The sequence below is a fragment of the Scyliorhinus torazame genome, chromosome 5, assembly GCF_047496885.1.
Source record: "Scyliorhinus torazame isolate Kashiwa2021f chromosome 5, sScyTor2.1, whole genome shotgun sequence".
Taxonomy (NCBI): domain Eukaryota; kingdom Metazoa; phylum Chordata; class Chondrichthyes; order Carcharhiniformes; family Scyliorhinidae; genus Scyliorhinus; species Scyliorhinus torazame.
Genome location: NC_092711.1, coordinates 311,316,395 through 311,342,399, shown reverse-complemented (window position 1 = coordinate 311,342,399; position 26,005 = coordinate 311,316,395). Strand labels below are relative to the sequence as shown.

The 26,005-nt window shown below is 50.9% G+C and overlaps 1 protein-coding gene and 1 non-coding gene across 6 annotated transcripts in view; one reads left to right on the top strand and one right to left on the bottom strand.

The window, feature by feature from the left end:
- Positions 1-26,005, top strand: part of aff2 (AF4/FMR2 family, member 2) — a 658,399-nt gene that overhangs the window by 228,310 nt on the left and 404,084 nt on the right. The window lies entirely within an intron of this gene.
- Positions 15,674-15,747, bottom strand: trnan-guu (transfer RNA asparagine (anticodon GUU)). Its single transcript has one exon. It is a non-coding gene; the product is annotated as a tRNA-Asn (tRNA).

Below are 26,005 nucleotides of genomic sequence, written 5' to 3'. Positions count from 1 at the left end.
GAGGGATCTTGGTAAAACGGCACGCTTTCTTTCATTTCCTTTGCCGATTAATCTTTCATTCTTTTTCAAATATTGGAGAGAGTGAAAAGAGAAAAAAGTCAAGAATCACCCACTCGGGCAACGTGGCGCCTGCTTTCTGATTGGCTGTGGGAGGGCAGGCCAATGGGGTGACCAGGCCGGGCGCGATCTCCCCTGAATGGGAGCAGAGTCCCGTCGCGAGGGCGTTTAGCTGGATGTTTGCCGGAACTCGAAGCGCCGAGAAACACCAGGCTATTAAACGCCCATTCGGCTAGATATGGGGCCTCAGCGGGGAATGGCCCAAACCAGGCAGCACTTAGTCCCATTTTCTGCACTGAGGAGCTACACTCGCCGGAAACTCAGTGCAGGAGGAGATCGGGGCGCCATTTTTAAATGGCATCCTGCTCTCTCGACCGTCCCCACCGCGCACCTCCCAAAACCCCCGCAAAAGCCCCAGGCACCCCCCCCCCTCCCCACACATACACCCACTCCCGTGTACCCACAGCCCCAGTCCTCGTCGCAGGAAAAATGTCAGCTTGGCATCCCCATCAGCCTGCCACCCTTGCAGTGCCCCTGTCAGCTGGCAGTGCCACCTGGGCAGTGCTGGCCGATAGTGCTAGGCCGCAGTGCCAGGATGCCCAAGTGGCAGTGCCGGGTGGGGGGCACCCTGTCTAGAGGCTAAATTACCTGGGGGGGCACCAATCCCCTGGGAGAACCCCACGAGTGCCGTTCTATCTGGTCCTCATGTGTGGAGACCAGCACTTAGCGTGCGGCCGAGATATCCTGTGCGAGAGGGTTAGATCCCAGGCGTTGGATCGATCAGAGTGAAATAGTTGTTTGCTGAAGGAACTTGGACAGATCGCAAGGCCTGGGCTAGGTCAGAAGAGGCTGACATGTCACGTCTCCCAGGGAACAGGGCGGAGGTGGAGGTCGAGTGGACACACATCGAAATAATGTTCAGTGGACCCGGCCAATGAAAAGAATGCAAGCTCACCCACGTTACTGAGGCTGGTGAGGGGCAAACTAAGTAACAGGCACACACACTGATGGGTAGAGGAAACATCAAGCCGTACGCACGTGCCTGTAGGTCCAAACTGTGTGCTAGACTTGCGACTGATTGTGTTAATATGGGAAGGCTTGAGTTAGCAGAACAAATTCAAGCATCTCTTTAATTTAAGGAGAAAAGAACATTTGGCGCCAGTAATCTGCATTGCAAGCTCAAATCTCGTGCAGTGGGGACTTGAACCCGTGACCCTGTTGCCCGCTGAGCCATGGCTAGCACCAAGAGTAAAGGAAGCAATAATTCGGGAGGTAATGTTTTGTCTTTGTGCCCCCACTGGAGAGCCCCTGTTTGCCAGGAGCAAAGAATGAAAATCCGAAATCTGGGCATGATTTACTTTCCACGATGGGATAATGGTGAGCTGTCGAACCCAGATTTTCAGCAAACATCCTTCCAGATATCTCCCTGCCCTGGGCGCTCTGTCAGAAAATGAGAAAATAGACAATCGACTGGTGGATATCTAATGGCGGCCATTAAAAACAGGAACACTTTGTTTCTGGACTGAAGCTCAAGTACGTTTTCTCAAGCAAATCAATGCCAGTTAATCTTTCAGTGTCAGACGGGTGGGTTTTGTAGTCGTGATAAATGCCTTTGCAGGAAAGTTGTAATTCTGGAATGCGCGCCTGGTGCTCCGACAGCTACAGATGGGGCCAATTACTGTCAGGAGAACCCATCGTTCCGTGAGTCTGCGGAAAAATCTAAGATCACAGCGTGTCAACAGAACGACACAAAAAAAAAAAGGGAGAGAAAGTTTGGCGAGCTTCACACCGAGGACTGACACCTGCTCTGGGACGGCCTGTGTTTGATGTCCGGCTCAGCGGGGTCCAGGCAGGCTCTGCTTGGAATAACACCGAATGAAGACATTCTTTCCACATTTTGCTTGGCAGGAATTTGAAAGCTGACAAGAGAAGTTTTATTTGCTGTGCTTTTGATGCAGGGCCCCACGTTTTAATGCAATGTAAATGATATTACAATAATGAGCATAAAACGTTGAAATGTTTTGTACCTTGTGAAGGCGTCCTTTGCCAGGAATGGTATTCCATGGAATGCAGAGTGTCATGTGTTATTGTTTTGAAAGCAGTTCAGAATTAATACACATAATAGAACTATTTAACAATGTTAATTCAACACGAGCTAAGTCAAATGCCTATACCACTCCCCCATCCCCCCTCCCTTAGGCCTTCTCGGGTCTACTTTTAAAATAGTGGATTGTGAAGATAAATCACGGGGGGGGGGGGGGGGGGGGCCAAGTTAGCCGTCACGGGGAATGGTGACGAAGTCCACAAAATACGTTGTGAATCGGGAAACGCCCCTCGCTGGTGGCATCCCACCATGGCAGGTTGGGGACCTCATTTAAGTGCATTAGCATCTTACTAGCGAGCTGTCCGGCCAGGCTCCCCTCCGCCCACCCCCACCGCCACGGAATATTCATCAGGTAGAGTGGCATGTGGCGTAGTTGTTAGCACTGGGATTACGGCGCTGAGGACCCGGGTTCGAATCCTGACCCTGGGTCCACTGTCCGTGTGGAGTTTGCACATTCTCCCCGTGTCTGTGTGTGTTTCACCCCCACAACCCAAAGATGTGCAGGTTAGGTGGATTGGCCACGCTAAATTGCCCCTTTATTGGAAAAGAAAAATAATTGGCTACTCTAAATTTACAAAAGAAAAAGAATATTCATCAGGTTACTGATGTGACGCTGGCGCAGTTTTACAACACCTGTATAAAGCTGAGAACCAGGCGGCCTCGCTTCCGATGGCTACAGCGGTGGTAAACGCTCAGCTCGCTCTCACTCTCCGGCGTTCCAATGGCAGAGGGGGAAACGGAGAGGACGCGGGGGGGACAGGGGGAGGGGACAGACCCAGTTCAGTGCATCTCGGGCGGGGCGGGGGGGGGGGGTTTCAGTCGGAAACCCGCAGCGCGGCTGGGAGAGAGATCACCGTGGAGGTGTGATGGGTGTGTGAAGGGGTGCGGCGGGAGACATGAGGAGCCAGAATTTCCATGAAGAAGGTCATTCATCTTCTTCCGGTTCTTTAGCTCTGTCCTTATAAGGAGCGAGCTGGTGCTCAATATTGTGGCCACGGCCCTCCCAGGTCGGGTTGGTGAACTTGCTCGCGGGTACAGAATGCCACGCCTCTGCTGGAGACCAGAGGTTTGGTGCCAGTCGAGGAAGCACTCTTGAAGTGTAGTTATTGTTGTGACGTAGGAAATGCACCAACCAGTGTGTGCACAGCAAGATTCCACAAACAGCAAAATAAATATTGTTTATGCCCTGATATAATCGGCTGTTTTTAGTGCTGAAATGGTCTTTGGCTCAGCAATCGGGCCACTAACCAGGGGCTGGTTTAGCACAGGGCTAAAGAGCTGGCTTTTAAAGCAGACCAAGGCAGGCCAGCAGCACGGTTCAATTCCCGAACAGGCGCCGGAATGTGGCGACGAGGGGCTTTTCACAGTAACTTCATTTGAAGCCTACTTGTGACAATAAGCGATTTTCATTTCAATTAAATCTGGATAGAATCAGAGAAGTTGGATGGGGGTGGAGGATGGGAGGTGGGGAGGAAGGGGGGGAGGTGGGGAGGAAGGGGGGGAGGTGGGGTTGTGTATAAGGGGGGGGGGGGTGGCCCAATATCCTGGGAATATTTATTTCCACCCCCCAACTAATATCACTTCAAGAAAAGGCTATCTGGCCACTAACCATTTTGTGGGAACTTCCTGTGCACAGATTGGCTCCAGAATTTCCGACATTACGATATTTCGTCCATTTTTTCATTGGCTGCAAGATGTTTCGAGACCGAAAGAGATCATAGAAGCGTATAATTTACAGTGCAGAAGGAGGCCATTTGGCCCATCGAGTCTGCACCGGCTCTTGGAAAGTCCACACCTCCACCCCTATCCTCGTAACCCAGTAACCCCACCTAACCTTTTTGGACACTAAGGGTAATATATCACAGCCAATTCACCTAACCTGCACGTCTTTGGACTGTGGAGGAAACCGGAGCACCCGGAGGAAACCCACGCAGACACGGGGAGAAAGTGCAGTCTCCGCACAGACAGTGACCCAAGACGGGAATCGAACCTGGGACCCTGGCGCTGTGAAACAACTGTGCTAACCACTGTGCTGTGCTGCCCATCATATGAAATCAAACCTTACTTTATCCTATAGCAGAATGCCAAGCTCAGTGTCAATGGCAAGGACTCCAGTCTGCTCCAACCATCTAAGGACTCCTCTTGTCAGCACACACATTTTTTACCGAATATCCCAAAACATCTGGGGCGGGATTCTCCGCGAGCCGACGGGGCGGGCTACTCCGGCACGAAGGAGTAGCGTGAACGACTCCGGCGTTGGGCTGCCCCGAAGGTGCGGAATCCTCTGCACCTTCAGGGGCTAGGCCGGCGCCGCACCGTCCGACGCAGAAGGGGCTCGGTGCCACGCCAACCGGGGCCGCTGGCCGGCGTGAGTTGGCGCATGCGCAGGAACACCAGCGAGTGCTGGCGTCATCCCAGTGCACGTGCAGGGAGGTTCATCTCCGCGTCGGCCATCGCGGATCGTTACAGTGGCCGACGCGGAGGAATAGAGTGCCCCCAAGGCACAGGCCCGCCCGCGGATCGATGGACCACGATCGCGGGCCAGGCCACTGTGGGGCACCTCCCAGGGCCAGATCCCCCCGCGCCCTCCCGAGGACCCCGGAGGCCGCCCGCGGAGCCAGGTCCCGCCGGTAAGTACCTGCCCTAATTTACGCCGGTGGGACTGGCCTCAGTGGGGCGGCCACTCGGCCCATCGGGGGTCTGAGAATCGCCGGGGTGGGGGGCCGCTGTCAGCGGCCGCCGACCGGCGCGGTGCGAATCCCGCCCCCGTCATATCCCGGCGCCGGAGAATTCGGCAGCCGTCGGGGGCGGGATTCACGCCGCCCCCCGGCGATTCTCCAACCCGGCGGGGGGTCGGAGAATCCCGCCACTGATGTTACGTTGAACCTTTTTACTGAGCTGTTCAATAAGAACGGGTGGCACACCCTTTTACTGGGCCTTAATGATCATTCATTGGCAAAATCGGAACAAGCACCGCTGAATTCACGGCGCTGGTTAAAATGTGAAATTCAATGTACAGCCGTTCCAGCGGGGATTTTGAGAAAGGCAGTACTCTGCTGAAATACGTGAATGGAAATGTCCACAGGATTTTATCTGGGGCATTATTTGGTTTTGAGTGTGGGTAGGTTTCCTGTGGAGCACATTATTTGTTGAAGCAGCACATGATAAAAGTGCTGACAACAGCTACAAATCAGGCAAAGTGTGTTTTCCTTCAAATAAAATAAACTTTTGACACGGGCAGCGACCTCAAAGCCTATCAGGAAGCATCCACAGTAGGAATTCATTTTGTTCTATTGTTGCTATCGCTCTGTTAGGAGCTCGAGGCATGCAGTCAGGAACAACCTTCGTTTTTCTCGCTTCTCTTCTCCCCTGCTGTAAAATTTCTCTCTCTTTCTTTCCTTCTCGGTGACCCGGTGACTTGTGAATACTTTGAATGTGAACCCTGGTTCCTTTGCTCCCCACTCCCCCCCCCCCAACAAAATCCAGGGCTGATTCCCCCCCACCCAACAAAATCCAGGGCTGATTTGCATGATAGACTAATATCAGGCAGGAGCAGCACGGTAGCACGGTGGTTAGCACAGTTGCTTCACAGCTCCAGGGCCCCAGGTTCGATTCCCGGCTTGGGTCACTGCCTGCGCGGAGTCTGCACGTTCTCCTCGTGTCTGCGTGGGTTTCCTCCGGGTGCTCCGGTTTCCTCCCACAGTCCAAAGTTGTGCGGGTTAGGTGGATTGGCCGCGCTAAATTGCCTACAGTGTCCAAAAAGGTTAAGTGGGGGTTACTGGGTTACGGGGATAGGGTAGAGATGTGAGCTTGAGTCGGTGCTCTTTGTAAGGGCTGGTGCCCTTTATATGGGCTGAATGGCCTCCTTTTGCACTGTAAATTCTATGATGTGGAGGTGGGGGCGAGGGGCATTCTGTTTTACGTCCACTTCTACCCCCCCCTCCCCAATCTGCACAACTTCATTGCCACTGAAACCCAAGGGGAGAAATGAAACAAATGCAATTATCCATTTTATACCACCATACGAGAGTCTCGATCCGTCCCCTCGCAGTGTGTGGCTCATGCAGCCATTAGCTCTGTCATTAAGGTGATTGCCTGAGGCCGGGGTGAGTGCTATCCCCCATATTCACACTGCTCGAGGATAGAGAGCTTCCCAACAGACAGTGAGCCAAGTCCCGCATACATCATGGCTTCAGCAGCCTTCCAAAAGTGTGGACGTCACAGATTAGCAGTGGGCCTAATGTTTTGGTGATTCATATTGCATTGTAATTATATGGTCCAGTGAAAGTGATTACATCTCCGCTTCCATCTCCGATTGAAAAGTTTTGGCTTGGTGGTGGCTCCATAATTTACAACCCCGGCATAATGGGCCAGTCTTGTGGAAAGAAATAAAAAGATAGATGGTGCTGGCAAGGTTTCATAGATTTATTAAATTCCTATCAAATGAAGAAAAAAAAAGTCTGCCGCACTTGGAAATGGCCCGAGTTCTTTTTTTAATCAAAATTCATGAGCTTGAGAGTTTGGTTGAGTAGGTTAGAGAGGGGTTTGAATCAAAAAGTGATGAAAAAATATAAAGAGCCAGTTTGAGGTAATTCTTCACCGCCACCTTTTAATTGGCTGTTAAATCAAATGCTTATCTGCCTTCCTGCAGATATCACATTATATGAAATACAATTAGTGTTACTTACACTGTAACTGATATATACTGAGGAACAGGTTACGGGCAGATGACGAGCCCATTGCTTTGGTCAGTTGCAGAAGGCTTAAATATGCTCTCGCCAGCAGAATCTGGATGAACTCGGCAACAGCGATCCTTGGCCAACGTGCCCAACCGGCGGTGACCCTAGATTGCGGACCAATGTGCCGTTCGGCTTGCAGGCTCTCTGAGATATGGGGAAAGAGAGCGCGGGGGCTGGGGGGCGGGGGGGGGGGGTGGTGAAGGGAGTCATTGGGATCATAGAATGTTACAGCACTGAATGAGGCCATTCAGCCCATCGTACTGGCTCTCCGAAGGAACAATTCACCGAGCGCCATGCCACTCCCCCCCCACTTTTCCCCATGGCCCTGCACGTTCGTCCTTTTCAGATAATAATCCAATTCTGTCTTAAAAGCCTCAGTTGACCCTACTTCCACCAGACAGATACTAACCTCTCGATGCGTAAAAAAAGATTCCCCCTCATGTCACCACTCTCAGAATTTCCAGTGCAGAAGGAGGTCATTCACCCCATCGAGTCTGCACCGGCCCTTAGAAAGAGCACCCTACTTATTCCCAGTTTTCCACCCTATCTCTGTAACTCCAGTAACCTGACCTAATTAAGGGGCAATTTAGCATGGCCAACCCACCTAACCTGCACATCTTTGGACTTTGCCAATCATAGGAACAGGAGGAGGCCATTTTGCCCATTGAGCTTCCAGCGCCGTTCAATGAGGTCATGGCTGATCATTCAGCTCAACACCACTGACCCTCACTGTCTATTAATGTCTGCCTTGAACAGGCTCGATGGCTGAACCTCCGCAGCCCTCTGGGTAAAAAATTCCAAAGGTTCACCAATCTCTGAGTGGAGATATTCCTCCTCATCTCCGGTTTAAATGGCCTGCCCCTTATTCTGAGATCCTGGTTTTAGACTCACCAGCCAGGGGAAACATTTTGCCGGAATTCTCCGGCAGTTGGGATTCTTTGTTACTGCCTACCGTGCAACTCTGCTCTCGGGTTTCCCTGCGGAGTGGGGTGGTTTCAATGGGAAATCCCGTTGACAAGCGGCGGGAGTAGAGAATCTCGGCGCTAGCGAACGGCACTCCACAGAGAGACATGCACTTGGGGGACCATAGAACCATCCGCCCCTTAAGGGCAGCACGGTAGCATAGTGGATAGCACAATTGCTTCACAGCTCCAGGGTCCCAGGTTCGATAGGGTGGGGGTGTGGGTGTTCTTTCCAGGAGTCGGTGCAGACTCAATGTAAATTCTATGATTCTTTATCTACACCTCCGCCGTCTCACACACTGTGAGAATTTTGTACGTTTGAACGAGGTCATCCCTCATTCTTCAAAATTCCAGGGAATACAGCCCCGTTCTCCCCAATCTCTCCTCATAAAACAATCCCAACATCCCAGGAATTGACCTGGTGAACTTCTGCTGCACTCCCTCAGTGGCCAGTGCAGCCTTCCTTGGATCTGGAAACCAAAACTGCCCTGGTAGCCCGGAGACGGATCCTTTTAATGTGGAGGGACTCGAAGCCCCCGAGTGTAGAGACCTGGGTCAATGACTTGGCTGGGTTCCTCAGCCTCGAGAAAAGAAAGTTTGCCTTAAGAGGTTTAATGTTTACTGTTCTTTTTCTGTCATTGTTATAACATTTTACAAATACTGCAATAAAAATATTTTTTTTAAAAAGGACGGCAGCACGGCGGCATTGTGGGTAGCACAATTGCTTCACAGCTCCGGGGTCCCAGGTTCGATTCCCGGCTTGGGTCACTGTCTGTGTGGAGTTTGCACATCCTCCCCGTGTGTGCGTGGGTTTCCTCCGGGTGCTCCGGTTTCCTCCCACAGTCCAAAGATGTGCGGGTTAGGTGGATTGGCCATGCTAAATTGCCCATAGCGTCCAAAATTGCCCTTAGTGTTGGGTGGGGTTACTAGGTTATGGGGATAGGGTGGAGGTGTGGACCTTGGGTAGGGTGCTCTTTCCAAGAGCTGGTGCAGACTCGATGGGCCGAATGGCCTCCTTCTGCACTGTAAATTCTATGAAACCAAAACTGCACGCAATGCTCCCGGTGAAATCTCACCAAGGTTCTATATAACTGCAGCCCGACAGTTTTACTCCTTTACTCCAATCCCTTCGCAATGAAGGCCAACGTACCAGTTACATGGTTCTCGATCTTGCCACAAATGGGAACAGTTTCTCCCTCTCCACTCTACCCAGACTCCTCATGGTTTTGAACACCTCTCTCAAATCTACTCTTTTTTTCAATCCAAATGAGAACAGTCCCAACTACTCTAATCCACCTACGTAACTGAAGTGAAAGGAAAGCTCTTTCATGGAGATGACATCGGCTGAATGAGCTGAATGGTAACTCTGTGCAGCATGATTCGGTGATCTATCTCTGCTGCTTATGCTGTTAAATTTATTCTCAGTAGCCCGGTAACAGTCTCCTGTGAACAAATAACAATGTAAAAACTGTTTCGTAGAACCCCTGCAGTGCAGAAGGAGGTCTTCCAGCCCATCGAGTCTGCAGACACCCTCCGAAAGACCACCCCACCCAGGCCCATTCGCCCACCCGATCCACGTAAACCCACCTATCCTTTTGGACACTAAGGGGCAATTTAACGCGGCCAATGCACCAAATCTGGACATCTTTGGACTGTGGGAGGAAACCGGAGCACCCGGAGGAAACCCACGCAGACACGAGGGGAACGTGCAAACTCCACGCAGACACTCACCCGAGGCCAGAATTGAACCCCGGTCCCTGGCACTGTGAGGCAGCAGTGCTAACCACTGTGCTACATTGCTGCCCTTCAATTAATTACAATTGAAGGTTATTATTTGATAAAGTGTGAGAAAAATGATTACAGTAAAATTAATAGCTGGATTGAAAAGATGGGCAGGTCTACCTAAATGTCAGTTTTCATTTTGTAAGTGCTGACTTTTGCTTAAATTTTCCTTCTTGTGTTTTTTTTGTGCCTCTGACCTTTAATTTTCAACGGAACGTGCGCAATATGGAAAGAAAAATAGCTGAGTTTTATCTGCAAGATTATCTCAAATCAGCTGCACTTGTATTATTTAGAAGCGTTTTCGAGAGGGGTATTCGAAGTTTGGACCTTTTGGTTCAGGTCATGATATCAAGGGATATGAAGCAACGGCAGATAAATGGGATTGAGATATTGATCAGCCTAATCCAGGCTTTTTTCGCGTGAGGGGCCACATTTAATTTTTTTCCCACTCCAGGGGCCGATGAGCCCATTTTGGAAAGATAAGGGGCGGGATTCTCTGATCCTGAGGCTAAGTGTTGACGCCGTCGGAAACGCCGTCACGTTTCTCGACGTCGTCAACATGGCCTCAGGATCAGCAATTCTGGCCCCTACAGGGGGCCTGCACGGCACTGGAGCGGCCCTCGCAGCTCCAGCTGCCGATCCCGGCGTCAACTGGGGTCCGCGGGGTCCGCACATGCACAGTGGCACTGGCGCCAACGCGCGCATGCGCAGTGGCTCCTTTCTCCGTGCTGGCCCCGACGCAACATGGCGCAGGGCTACAGGGGCCGGTGCGGAAGAAAGGAGGTCCCCAGCTAGAGAGGCCAGCCCGCCGATTGGTGGGCCCCGATCGCAGGCCAGGCCACATCGGAGGCCCCCCCCCCCCAGGGTCAGACCCCCCCTCTTCCCCCACAGTCCGCCCCCGGACCGTTACACGGCGAGGTCCCGCCGGCTGAGAGCAGGTGTGAACGGTGCCGGTGGGACTCGCGTTTTTTACGACATCCCGGGCCGAGAATTGGCGGGGGGGCTGCGTAGAGTTGGCACCGCGCAAACCATGGGTGGGATTCTCTGACCCCCCCCCAGACTCACACCCACACACGCATTCACCCACACACACTCACACAGACTCACACACACACATTCACTCAGACTCATACCCACACACACAGACACACACCCACACACACGCACACACACACACACGCGCAGACTCACACCCACACATTCACACCCACACACGCACACATTCACTCAGACACACACACACACACACACACACACTCACACACACAACCCCACCCCCCCACTCACACAGACTCACCCCCCCCACACACACTCACAGACTCACACACACATTCACTCAGACTCACACCTGCACACACACACACACACACACACAGACTCACACCCACACGCATTCATTCACTCACATGCTCACACACACACACTCACACACACACACACACACACAGACTCACACGCCGCCACACACACATTCACTCAGACTCACACACACACTCAGACTCACACACACAGACTCACACACCCACACACACACATTCACTCAGACTCACACCCACACACACAGACTCACACCCACACACACTCACACATTCACTCAGACTCACACCCAGTCACACTCACACACAGACTCACACACACACACTCACTCACACACCCACTCTCATGCGCACACTCACTCTCACACACACTGAAACACAGAAACACACTCACTCTCTCACACACACTCACTCTGGCACACACTCACTCTCACACACACTCAAACACAGAAACACACTCACTCTCACACACATACAGACTCACACACACACACATGCATTCACTCAGACTCACACCCACACACACAGACTCACACCCACACACACTCACACATTCACTCAGACTCACACAAACATACAGAGTCATACACACATACTCAGACTCACACACACACACAGCCACACGCATTCACTCAGACTCACTCAGTCTCACACACACACGCACACTCAGACTCACATACACACAGACACAGACGCACACGCAGCCACACGCATTCACTCAGACTCACACTCACACATTCACTCAGACCCAGCCAGACTGACACACACAGACTCCCGCACACACACACATTCACTCAGACACACATACAGACTCACACAGACCCTCATAGATTTACACACTCACACAGACACAGACACTCACACAGACTCTCACCAAGACACACACATTCACCCACACTCACATACATTCACACACACTCACACATAGACTCACACTAGAGACTCACATGGCGACTCACATTTAGGCCACGACATAAATAAATGGGAACAAACTCCCACAGCGAGTTTGTTTCGCCGCGTGCTTCCTGGCGCTCGCAGCGGTGATAAACACAACGCTATCGAACGGCACTTGGGTTAGATCGAGGGCCTCAGCGGGCAACGTGCGGCCAAGGCTACACATAGCCCCATTATCTGCACTGAGGAGTTCCGCTGGTGTCCCGATCTCGCGTACTAGCGCCAACCTAGTATCCTGGCAGTGCGCTTGCCGGCTGGAAGTGCCGCTTTGGCAATTTGGGGGTGGGAGGGGGGGGCGACGCTGTACAGGCGCTGTTGTTGTGTTTCTCGTGGTCTCCCTGACCTGACCCGCTCCGCCATCTTGAGCCCTTGCTGTTGGTGGGATCTTGCTGTGTGCAAATTGGCTGCCACATTTCCTGCATTACAGCAGTGACTACACTTCAAAAAACCATTTAATTGGCTGTGAGATAGGAGGGAATGTGGGTGCGAAAGGTGCTAGGTGAATGCAACTCTTCTCTTTTTATCAACAATCATTTCTCAGCCGGTGGCACAAAAGCGTTGAGGCAACAATTTGGAACAAAATCACTTCATGGCTTTATAGTGAAGTGAAAGAGGGGCTTATCCCCAGCGTAGGTTACAATCAGAATGTCGATCACTCTATTGCTTACACTGTGCTAATGAGAGCAGACCTATGTTGGGACGAACATTCAATGGTGGCGACAGATAGATTAATGTAGCACTTGAGGAGATTCTGCTGATCGGTGATTTATTGCACAATTGTGACAAACCCATGATTGAGTGAAATATGAGGATTTTCAATCAAACCCTCTCGCTACTGTATTATTTTGAAAACCAGTTGTTTTCTTAATCGAAAGCCCTTCCGGCTAATATCCAAGGCAGAATATTGATCTGATCTACATTTCCCTTTCTGTCACTCTGTCCAATTACCGCAGGGCAAACTGCACACTCACTTCAGAAACCAGTTTGTGATGTTAATGGACCGTGTTGGGAATGACCGCGGGGCCTACTCAGCCGGGCTGGAGAGAGGGGAAAGACCTGCAAATACCCAGGGCGCTTCACAAGATCAGAACGTCCCAAAGCCCTTTACGGCCAATGAAGTATTTTCTGAAAGGTAGCCACTGTTGTAATGTAGGAAACAGGGCAGCCTATTCTGGCACAGTAAGATCCCACAAACTGCAATCAGTCGAATAGTGGTGGCCGTGGGAGTGTTTAGTTCCACTCGGGAGAGCAGATGGGGCTTCGGTTTTACATCTGGGGCAGGATTCTATGACCGCCCACCCCCCCCGGCCGGGTCGGAGAATCGCCAGGGGGCGACGTGAATCCTGCCCCCGCCGGCCTGCCGAATTCTCCGGCGCCGGGGATTTGGCGGGGGTGGGAATCGCGCCGCGCCGGTCGGGGGCTGTTGGCAGCGGCCCCCTCCCCCCCGGCGATTCTCCGGCCCGCGATGGGCCGAGTGGCCGCCCGTTTTCGGCCGGTCCCGCCGGCGTATGTTACGACGGGTATTTACCGGCGGGACCTGGCTCCGCGGGCGGCCTCCGGGGTATTCGGGGTGCGCGGGGGGGGGGGGGGGGATCTGGCACCGGGGGGTGCCCCCATGGTGGCCTGGCCCATGATCGGGGCCCACCGGTCCGCGGGTGGGCCTGTGCCGTGGGGGCACTCTATTCCTCCGCTCCGGCTGGTGTAACAGTCCGCAATGGCCGGCGCGGAGAAGAACCCCCCCTGCGCATGCACTAGGATGACACCAGCACACGCTGGTGTTCCCGCGCATGCGCCAACTCACGCCGGCCTGCGGAGGCCCTTCGGCATTGGTTCGCGTGGCGCCAAGCCCCTTCCGCGCCGGCCGGCACGATGCAAAGCACTCCGGCGCCGGCCTAGCCCCCGAGGGTGCGGAGGATTCCGCACCTTCGGGGCGGCCCGACGCCGGAGTGGTTCACGCCACTCCTTCGCGCCAGAGTTGCCCGCCCCGCCAGTTTCCGAAGAATCCCGCCCCTGATCACAAAGCACCTCAGGCAGTGCAGCACTCCCTTGGTGTGCACTGGAGTGTCAGCCTGGAATATCTGATGCCAGGGCACCCTATCACCTCACAGCAACTCACCTCTGGTAAAACTCACCTCCGCAATGCTGGATGACATTGAGATCATCAGTGGAATGGAGTGCGGTGCCTGCATTCGTCTGGCTAAGGGACTGAGAGCGGGTAATCATCCCAGAGGGTGGACTCCCCTCCTGGGCAGAATACATCGGGCAGACATGTGGCAAAGATGCAAAGGCTGGAGGGTAAACATGCATTGAGGCTCTCCAAGAATCACTCACTGTTGAAGTACAGAGAGCTGCCATACGTCAGACAGAGGACACCGAGATTGCCTTCCTGGAGAGAAATATTAGGGATTTAGAAGATGAAATTCAAATAGTGAAGACTAAGAGTTTTGAGTACTGAAGAGCGGGAAGAGGAACATCAGCAGTTGGAAGTTTACAAGAGCCATTATTGGGAATTCTTTGGAGATCCAATTGAATGATCAACTACCGATCGTGTGTCGGTGTGGACGGTGCGCCGGGGGGGGGGGGGGGGGGGGGGGGGGGGTGCATCACCTTCACCATGTGCTACGCATGTCGAAGATTGGGAGGGTTCTGGCAGACGGTCTCAAACGTGATGTCTGAGGTGCAGGAGATGTGGAGGTGGTCCCGAGACCACAGGTTGCAATATTTGGGGTGTTGGAAGATTCGGGTGTCCAGGGGGTGAGAGAAGCCGAAGTTTTGGCCTTTGCCTCCCTGATAGCCTGGAGACGAATTTTGCTCGACTCGAACGGGACTCGAAGCTGCCGAAAGTGGGGGTGTGGGTGAGCGACCTGGGAAAATTCCTGAGGCTGGAGAAGGTCAAGTTTGTCTTGAGGGGGTCGGCAGACGGGGTCACCCGGAGGGGGAAGATGTTTTATTGATTTCTTGAAGGTGGTTTGAGGGGTTCGGGGGGTGGTGGGGATTGGGGGGGTGGGGGTGTTAAAATAGGGGAGGCGGGATTTGAGGAGGAGTTGGTGTTAGGGGAGTAAGGTGGGAGTGGGAGATGTTTATTGAATAGTTTGTTTGTTCTTCCAATTCAGTTTGTACATACAAAAATGCCTTGAATAAAAATATTTTTAACAAAACTGCCCATAGTGTGGAAAATACAAAGGAGCCCGAGAATTGGGCATTCTACAGAGAGGCAGAAACTGTCTGGTGTTCCAGGGTGTTGCGGAGGACGTTACAACCTCAAGGAAGAACATTACCGTTGGGACAATTGAAGCGACTTAAGAGAATTGTCGAATAAATATAACAAGAAGGAGGAAATGTTGAATGAAGAAGTAGAGCTCAACGCAACCACAACAAAAGGAATGTGGCTGAGATCCAAAGGCATGCACAGCATGAGAAGGCAGAGAATGTTAGAGATGTTGTTGGAAAAGAGTGTAATAATAATAATCTTTATTGTCACAAGTAGGCTTACATTAACACTGCAATGAAGTTACTGTGAAAAGCCCCTAGTCACCACATTCCGGCACCTGTTCGGGTACACTGAGGGAGAATTCAGAATGTCCAGTTCACCTGACAAGCACGTCTTTCGGGACTTGTGGGAGGAAACCGGAGCACCCGGAGGGAACCCACGCAGACACGGGGAGAACGTGCAGACTCTGCACAGAGAGTCACCCTGGCACCCTGGAAGCAACAGTGCTAATCACTGGGCTACCGTGCCACTCAAAACACGCTAAGCACTATCCCTGGGTTGTCTTGAACTACCAACCTTTCAGTTAACAGCCGAACGCGCTAACCAATTGCGCCACAGAGACTGGGATGGGAAGTTGACCCATGTTGGAATCACCTTGAAAGAGAATCAGAGTTGGAAAAACTGAACGGATTGCAAAAGCAGAGCGAGCGACTAGAGATTGGTTGTGAGCCTTTTCGGCAAGAAAAAGTTATTATGGCCAAAAGGAAGCTCCAGTAATCGAGGAAGAATACCGAGGTGTTCAGTGACACAGTATTAAGCTGGTGAAAAATGTCAGTGGATCAGGGATTTCCCACAAAGAGCTGGAAGTCAAGATTGGAACATTGATGGAGAATCATTCCCATGAAACAAACGGACTAAGAGTAAAACCAGCACACACTGAGAAGGAGGATCAAAAACCAAGGAAAACAGCTGAACCTACGAGGAAACAAGCGGTCCTAGATCTGGTCCTGTGTAATGAGACAGGATTGATTAATGATCTCATAGTTAGGGATCCTCTCGGAAGGAGCGATCATAATATGGTGGAATTTAAAATACAGATGGAGGGTGAGAAGGTAAAATCAAACACAAGTGTTTTCTGCTTAAACAAAGGAGATTACAATGGGATGAGAGAAGCGCTAGCTAAGGTAAACTGGGAGCAACGGCTTTATGGTGAAACAGTTGAGGAATAGTGGAGAATCTTCCAAGCGATTTTTCACAGTGCTCAGCAAAGGTTTATACCAACAAAAAGGAAGGACGGTAGAAAGAGGGAAAATCGATCGTGGATACCTCAGGAAATAAGGGAGAGTATCAAATTGAAGGAAAAAGCATGCAAAGTGGCAAAGTTTAGTGGGAGACTAGAGGACTGGGAAATTTTTTAGGGGGCAGCAGAAAGCTACTAAAAAAGCTATAAAGAAGAGTAAGATAGATTATGAGAGTAAACTTGCTCAGAATATAAAAACAGACAGTAAAAGTTTCTCCAAATATATAAAACAAAAAAGAGTGGCTAAGGTAAATATTGGTCCTTTAGAGGATGAGAAGGGAGATTTAATAATGGGAGATGAGGAAATGGCTGAGGAACTGAACAGGTTTTATGGGTCGGCCTTCACAGTGGAAGACACAAATAACATGCCAGTGACAGATGGAAATGAGGCTATGACAGGTGAGGACCTTGAGATGATTGTTATCACTCAGGAGGTAGTGATGGGCAAGCTAATGGGGCTAAAGGTAAACAAGTCTCCTGGCCCTGATGGAATGCATCCCAGAGTGCTAAAAGAGATGGCTAGGGAAATTGCAAATGCACTAGTGATAATTTACCAAAATTCACTAGACTCTGGGGTGGTCCCGGTGGATTGGAAATTAGCAAACGTGACACCACTGTTTAAAAAAGGAGGTAGGCAGAAAGCGGGTAATTATAGGCCAGTGAGCTTAACTTCGGTAGTAGGGAAGATGCTGGAATCTATCATCAAGGAAGAAATAGCGAGGCATCTGGATGGAAATTGTCCCATTGGGCAGACGCAGCATGGGTTTATAAAGGGCAGGTCGTGCCTAACTAATTTAGTGGAATTTTTTGAGGGCATTACCAGTGTGGTAGATAATGGAGAGCCAATGGATGTGGTATATCTGGATTTCCAGAAAGCTTTTGACAAGGTGCCACACAAAAGATTGCTGCATAAGATAAAGATGCATGGCATTAAGGGTAAAGTAGTAGCCTGGATAGAGGATTGGTTAATTAATAGAAAGCAAATAATGGGGATTAATGGGTGTTTCTCTGGTTGGCAATCAGTGGCTAGTGGTGTCCCTCAGGGATCAGTGTTGGGCCCACAATTGTTCACAATTTACATAGATGATTTGGAGTTGGGGACCAAGGGCAATGTGTCCAGGTTTGCAGACGAGACTAAGGTGAGTGGTAAAGCAAAAATGCAGAGGATACCGGAAGTCTGCAGAGGGATTTGGATAGGTTAAGTGAATGGGCTAGGGTCTGGCAGATGGAATACAATGTTGACAAATGTGAGGTTATCCATTTTGGTAGGAATAACAGCAAAAGGGATTATTATCCAGAGAGACCTGGATGTGCTGGTGCATGAGTCGCAAAAAGTTGGTTTACAGGTGCAACAGGTGATTAAGATTCAAATGGAATTTTGTCCTTCATTGCTAGAGGGATGGAGTTTACGACTAGGGAGGTTATGCTGCAATTTTATAAGGTGTTAGTGAGGCCACACCTGGAGTATTGAGTTCAGTTTTGGTCTCCTTACTTGAGAAAGGACGTACTGGCACTGGAGGGTGTGCAGAGGAGATTCACTAGGTTAATCCCAGAGCTGAAGGGGTTGGATTATGAGGAGAGGTTGAGTAGACTGGGACTGTACTCATTGGAATTTAGAAGGATGAGGGGGGGGGAATCTTATAGAAACATATAAAATTATGAAGGGAGTAGATAGGATAGATGCGGGCAGGTTGTTTCCACTGGCGGGTGAAAGCAGAACTAGGAGGCATAGCCTCAAAATAAGGGGAAGTAGATTTAGGACTGAGCTCGGGAGGAACTTCTTCACCCAAAGGGTTGTGAATCTCTGGAATTCCTTGCCCAGTGAAGCAGCTGAGGATCCTTCATTTAATGTTTTCAAGATAAAGATAGATAGTGTTTTGAAGAATAAAGGAAAAAAGGATTATGGTGTTCGGGTGGGAACGTGGAACTGAGTCCCCAAAAGATCAGCCATGATCTCATTGAATGGCGGAGCAGGCTCGAGGGGCCAGATGGCCTACTCCTGCTACTAGTTCTTATGTTCTTATGCATCGGACTCAGATCAGCTGTCAACTGAGTGATACTTTGGATATGTAACAGTTGGGAAGCAAAGTTCAGTTGGAATGAATTTGGACACAGGTTAACGACTGCAGTTGCAGCAGAGAACTCCCTTAACACCGAGGGGCCACGTGAATTTGTCAGTTCATCCAACGGTACTTCAGTTGATTAATCAAGAGAAAGAAAAAGGAGTTGTTAAAGAAATAGGTCAACCGGCTGCGGGAGATGGAGCTGGGACGGGCTCAGACCAAACTGCAACTAGTGGTGCCAGAGTGAGAAAAGCTTTGGGGTGGAGGAGGAAGAGGATGTCTGGTATAAAGGACTTAGAAACATAGAATTTACAGTGCAGAAGGAGGCCAATCGGCCCATCGGGTCTGCACCGGCCTTTGGAAAGAGCACCCTACTTAAGCCCATGCCCCCACCCTATCCCGGAACCCAGTAACCCCACTTAACCTTTTGGGACACTAAGGGGCAATTTATCATGGCCAAGCCACCTGGCCTGCACATCTTTGGACTGTGGGAGGAAACCGGAGCACGCGGAGGAAACCCACGCAGACACGGGGAGAACGTGCAGACTCCGCACAGACAGTGACCCAAGCTGGGAATCGAACCTGGGATCCTGGAGCTGTGAAGCAACTGTGCTAAGCTCTGTGCTATCGTGTTGCCCCGTCTTCATGTCCAAGCAGACGGTCAGTTAATGCAGAAGACCCAGGAAACTGAGATGAAGTGCCAGAACAAGATTGCGGAAATGGTCACGCTAATAGATATGCACAAGAGCTAATACGGTAACGTGGTCAATGGGAAAGATGCGAATCAAAGTTCTCGAGTGAGAAGGGACTTTTTATTAAACAACAGAAGTACCAGAAACATGGGACCGTGACCAATCACATTGGGCAGCACAGTAGCACAAGTGACTACCACTGTTGCTTCACAGTGCCAGGATCCCAGGTTCGATTCCCTGCTGGGTCACTGTCTGTGTGGAGTCTGCACGTTCTCCCCGTGTCTGCGTGGGTTTCCTCCGGGAGCTCCAGTTTCCTCCCACAGTCCAAATACGTGCAGGTTAGGTGGATTGGCCATGCTAAATTGCCCTTAGTGTCGAAAAGGTTAGGAGGGGTTATTGGGTTATGGGGATAGGGTGGAAGTGAGAACTTAAGTGGATCGGTGCAGATTCGATGGACCAAATGGCCTCCTTCCCCACTGTATGGTCTAAGTTCTATGTGATGGTCCGAATTTGTGACTGAGCTGTCAAGACATAAGATTGTGTTGTATTATGATGAAGATGCCAGCGTGCATTGTAGAGTAGAGCACTCAACAGAGAAAAGGACCAGCGGAGGATTGGAGAGTGACACCATCCACAGAGTAAAGCAGGTAGACCTTGGTCAGCGTAGTCTCAGACAGGACTCAGAAAGCAGCAAGCCCGTGTGGAAGGGTACCCTGCAAGATTTGGAACTGTGCAAAGTTGAAGCTTACTCGTCGAAGTGTTATGCTAAATGCAAGCCCCAAGACCTGATCATCAACCAACCGTTACATCGATTTACAAATGTCCGACTTTTGTGTATGACGGTTAAGGAGAAATTGGGATGAATAGATTAATTTGGAAGAGTGTACAGAAATGGTAAAGGGAAAGGGTGTGGTGGATTGGGGTACCTGTCACTCCGGGGACCAATGGGGACCGAAAACGGGTGATCACCACAGAGGGTGGAGTCCCTTCCCTGACAGAATACATCAGGCAGCCAGGTAGCAGAGATGTAACGGTTGGAGCAGCAGCTCCGTGCTGCTTCAGGGCCGAGAGGCAGGTGGCTTCTGTACCATCGTTCCTTGTTATCAATAAACTCTGTTCGCATTCTGCTAGTATATGTACAGAAAGGTGAGTGTTTGTGTGTGCACATGTATACATGCTTGTATTTTCTGTGTAAATAGAGGTGTACATTTGCATGTGTCATGTATGTGTGTGATCATGCATGTATGAACAGCATGCGTATGTGTATGCATGTGCGTGCATGCGGTCATGTGTGTATGTACTTGTATTGTGTGCGTTTGCAGTGCGAAGCCAATATTTTAGCAACTCTTTAAATTGGAGGCAGATGTTCCACAAAATGGTGAAGGAAGGTGATGGGGTTCCGGGGCCGTCCCCTTTTATAATAATAATCTTTATTGTCACAAGTAGGCTTACATTAACACTGCAATGAAGTTACTGTGAAAATCCCCTAGTCGTCACATTCAGGCGCCTGTTCGGGTACACAGAGGGAGAATTCAGAATGTCAAATTCAACTAACAGCACGTCTTTCGGGACTTGTCGGAGGAAACCGGAGCGCCCGGAGGAAACCCACGCAGACACGGAGAGAACGTGCAGACTCCGCACAGACAGTGACCAAAGCCGGGAATCAAACCTGGGACCCTGGCGCTGTGAAGCAACAGTGCTAACCGCTGTGCTGCCGTGCTGTCCACTGCTGCAGCATTTTACCAGCGGCATGGAGAGGCGGAGGGTGGCCCTCCCATCCTGAGACCAAATGTGCCATTTAAGTGGTGAATCCGGTGGCCTCTCTGTGGGTTTGGGATGGAGGCTGAAGTCCACTCTGTGGCCCACAGAGGCCCCCCCCCCCCCTTGATCAACTCCCTGCTTCAACCCGTAATTCTGATGGGCTCCCACAACCCCTGACCCCATCTGACCTTGCTGTGAGGATGGCATCCGTCGCTGCTTCCTCACAGCTGGGTGCAGTCCCAGCAGTAGCCACTGCTCTTCGTGGCGCTGCTTGCAGCCTTCTGATTGAATGGCAGCTCTTGGAGGCAGGTTCTGCTCTTTTAAAAGGGTGGGGGGCCCTAATAAGCAACAAAGTAGTTGCTGGATGGGCCTAAATGTAGCTGGGGGTCCCTGAAATGGCCAAGGCGGAGTCGACCTGGATGTGTGTGTCTGCATGTGGTCATGTGTGCACATATGTGTATGTGTGTAAATAGAGGGCCAAATAGATATTAAATCAGTTGCACACTCAGCTTCATTGTAATGATTCTTTTTCTTCAGTGACTTTGCTGTCCCTCTGCTCTATGTAGAGAGTAATTGAACATCTCTGTTCTTAATCTTTTCCATCGATATAATTATTTTACTCATATCCCTCTTCAATGTTCAGTAAGTGAATGCTGGAACCATAGTGTTCTGCTGTTGTCAAAGCTCTGCGCAGAATTAACCGGCCGATAATGTGGAGGATGCTGTATCGCTGCCTTCCATTTATGTCATGCAAATTGCACTTGCTGTTCATGTCAGATCAATTTGCTAATCATGACTCATTTTCTATGTAGAAAAAAGGAAAACAAATTGAGCACTAATGTAAATTACATCAACGTTAAACTCCTGAGAAAATGAAAAATGATTTTGAAAGAGTCCTTGTGGGACAAGACTCTGCGTACATGGACAATGGCCACCTGGGCTTTTAATGTACAGCTGTGGTCACGTAAATGTGTTCAGTATATGGGTCAGTTTGAAAGTTCACTTTGTATGGGAGGGTGCACATGGGATACTTGCACCATAAAATGGCAACTGAAGTTGCAGATTTGTTTAATATTGTGTAACTGCACCGTGGCCCAGTGGTTAGCACTGCTGCCTCACAGCGCCAAGGACCCGGGTTGATTCCGGCCTTGGGTCGCTGTCTGTGTGGAGTCTGCACATCCTCCCCGTGTCTGCATGGGTTTCCTACGGGTGCTCCGGTTTCCGCCCACAGTCCAAAGATGTGCAGGTTAGGTGGATTGGCCATGAAGAAAATTGTCCCTTAGTGGTCAAAAGGTTCGGGGGCGTTAACAGGATAGGGTGAGGACGTGGGCTTTGGTAGGGTGCTCTTTAGGAGGTTTGAGGCTGACACAATGGGCCAAATGACCTCCTTCTGCACAGTAGAGATTTTACCAGTCTGTGATTCTACTGTCTATTTTTGAAAGAATCATTTTGTAAAAAGTTACTCTAATCACTCGACACTTTACACTCATCGCTGCAAAAAAAAGGACACCCAAACTGGTGAGGGTTGCATCCAGATACCTGGTAGCCATAGCTACGAGGAGTCTCAGAAACAGGTGACGGTCTGTGAGGGTGGCACCTACAAAGTCCACAAGCCTCAGATTGAGCCCGGCCAGTTATAAGGGAATAGGAATCACCCTTGTTTGTCCAGGACACAGGCTGACTGCCATTCCCACACGAGAATCATAGAATCCCAACAGTGCAGAAGGAGGCCATTCGGCCCAGCGAGTCTACACCGACCCTCTGAACGAGCACCATACCAAAGCCCACACCCCAAACCTATCCCTGTAACCCACAACCCCACCTAACCTTTTGAAAACTACAAGCAATTGAGCATGGCCAACCCACCTAACCCGCACATCTTTCGAATGTGGGAGGCAACCCGCGGAGCACCCGGACGAAACCCACGCAGACACGGGGGAAACGTACAAACTCCACACAGACAGTCACCCGAGGCTGGAATTCAACCCGGGTCCCTGGCGCTGTGAGGTGGCAGTGCTAACCACTGTGCCACCGTGCCATTAGGGTACAACTCAATTCTAGACAATTGTTGGTTGGGTCGACTGGAGCCATTGCAAAGCAAGCAACAAGTGTCAGTGTAGAGGTCTATACCTCACGAGACGGAGACTTAGGGTCAATCCTCTTCGTCTGGGCGCGCAGGCTCCGCTCAGGGTTGGAGTCACACAGTTAGTGATTGCCACCGAATCGCAGACCAAGATGATTCTCCAACCCAACGGAACACGTTGATGTTCCAGAAGATTATAATCTTAATAGTAAATAAAGTAACCAAAATAAATTGGAACAATTTTTTTTTAGGTGTTTTCTTCCACTTCATGTGCCTGACATCCCCTTCAATCAGCCTCTGTTTATTAGGGTCCTGAATCAACCAAGCAAGTTCAACATCGAAAACCCAGGCTGATATTCCAGTGCAGTACTGAGGGAGCACTGCACTGTCAGAGGGTCAGTGCTGAGGGAGCACTGCACTGTCAGAGGGTCAGTGCTGAGGGAGCACTGCACTGTCAGAGGGACAGTGCTGAGGGAGCACTGCACTGTCAGAGGGTCAGTGCTGAGGGAGTGCTGCACTGTCACAGGGTCAGCACTGAGGGAATGCTGCACTGTCAGAGGGTCAGCACTGAGGGAGTGCTGCACTGTCAGAGGGTCAGTACTGAGGGAGTGCCGCACTGTCAGAGGGTCAGCACTGAGGGAATGCTGCACTGTCAGAGGGTCAGTACTGAGGGAGCACTGCACTGTCAGAGAGTCAGTACTGAGGGAGTGCTGCACTGTCAGAGGGTCAGTGCTGAGGGAGCACTGCACTGTCAGAGGGACAGTGCTGAGGGAGTGCTGCACTGTCACAGGGTCAGTGCTGAGGGAGTGCTGCACTGTCAGAGGGTCAGTACTGAGGGAGTGCCGCACTGTCAGAGGGTCAGCACTAAGGGAGTGCTGCAATGTCAGAGGGTCAGTACTGAGGGAGTGCTGCACTGTCAGAGGGTCAACACTGAGGGAGTGCTGCACTGTCAGAGGGTCAGCACTGAGGGAGTGCTGCACTGTCAGAGAGCAAGTACTGAGGGAGTGCTGTACTGTCAGAGGTTCAGTATAGAGGGGAGTGCTGCACTGTCAGAGGGTCAGTACTGAGGGAGTGCCGCACTCAGAGGGTCAGTACTGAGGGAGTGCTGTACTGTCAGAGGTTCAGTATAGAGGGGAGTGCTGCACTGTCAGAGGGTCAGCACTGAGGGAATGCTGCACTGTCAGAGGGTCAGTACTAAGGAAGTGCTGCACTGTCAGAGCGTCAGCACTGAGGGAGTGCTGCACTGTCAGAGGGTCAGTACTGAGGGAGTTCCGCACTGTCAGAGGGTCAGTACTGAGGGAGTGCTGCACTGTCAGAGGGTCAGCACTGAGGGAGTGCTACACTGTCAGAGGGTCAGCACTGAGGGAGTGTGTAAATTGGCTGCTGCCTTTCCAACGTCACAGCAGTCACTACACTTCAAGAAGTTCTTCACTGTCGGTAAACCACTTTGGGATACCTTCAGGCGCTCTATGAAAGCAAATATTTTAGCAGCTGGCCACTTTACATACATGTGTTGCTTTTTTGAAGGGTGTTTGTGTGTACGAGTGTAGATTTGCATCCTTGCATTCCCAACTGGTGGGAGGTAGCAGTCTAATATCATGGTCCTATTCATGCAAACAAAAGAAATAGGAGAAGAAGGAGGCCATTCGGCCCCTCGAACCTGCTCCAGCATTCACTAAGATCATGGCTGATCTGTTTGCGTTTCGAGTTCTACATTTCCATCAACCCCTGATAATGTTTGATTTGTTTGTCTAACAAGAATCTACCTCCGCCTTAAAAATATTCAGGGATCCCGCTTCCGTCCCCTTCGGAGGCAGAAAATTCCAAAGTCGCACAACTCTGAGAGAAAAATATTCTCCTCACCTGTGTCCTAAAAGTACCACTCCCAATGTTCAAACAGTGCCCCCCTCGTTCTGGGCTCTGACACAAGAGGAAACATCTTTTCCATGTTCACCTTGCTGAGGCCGTTCAGGATTGTCTATACTTCAATCAAGTCACCCCTCACTCTTCCAAACTCCAGTGGAAACAGATCCAGTTTGTCTAATCTTTCCTCAGAAGACAGACCGTTCATTCCAGGTGTCAATCCAATAGACCTCCTCTGAACCACCTCCACCGCATTTACATCCTTCCTTAAATAAGGAGGTCGAAACTGCGCACAGTTGGCGGACTTCTCTGGTCCAGCCGGTTTCCGGGCGGCATGGGGAGATTTCAATGAGAAATCCCATTGACAAGCGGCAGGAATAGAGAATCTTCCCGCCAGCGAATGGAGTGGACAAATTCTCCGTCCTCTCCAGCAGTGATAGCGGGCAGACTCGTAAAGAAATATCCCCACCATTATCTGAGATGCGGGGCGGGGTTCTACCTTCCCCGCCTCTAAGATTGGGAATTCCGACTGGGCGCAGAATCCCGCGCCAGCCAAAAAACAGGATTGAACAAAGAACAAAGAACAAAGAAAAGTACAGCACAGGAACAGGCCCTTCGGCCCTCCAAGCCCGCGCCGACCATGCTGCCCGACTAAACTACAATATTCTACACTTCCTGGATCCGTATCCCTCTATTCCCATCCTATTCATGTATTTGTCAAGATGCCCCTTAAACATCACTATCGTCCCTGCTTCCACCACCTCCTCCGGCAGCGAGTTCCAGGCACCCACCACCCTCTGTGTAAAAAGACTTGCCTCGTACATCTCCTCTAAACCTTGCCCCTCGCACCTTAAACCTATGCCCACTAGTAATTGACCCCTCCACTCTGGGGAATAGCCTCCGACTATCCACTCTGTCTGTGCCCCTCATAATTTTGTCGACCTAAATTGCCGTTGGGCGGCAGATCTGCCCGCAGTCCCTCGTCCTGCACCGCTGACCATAGCGGGGTTCCTGCCCTGCACCAGCAGGAACATGCAAATTGCTCAAATGCATACATTTGAATGCGATTAGCGGGCTGGAAGCCCTCACCCCCTGTTATGCTCCGACCCCCACGGTGG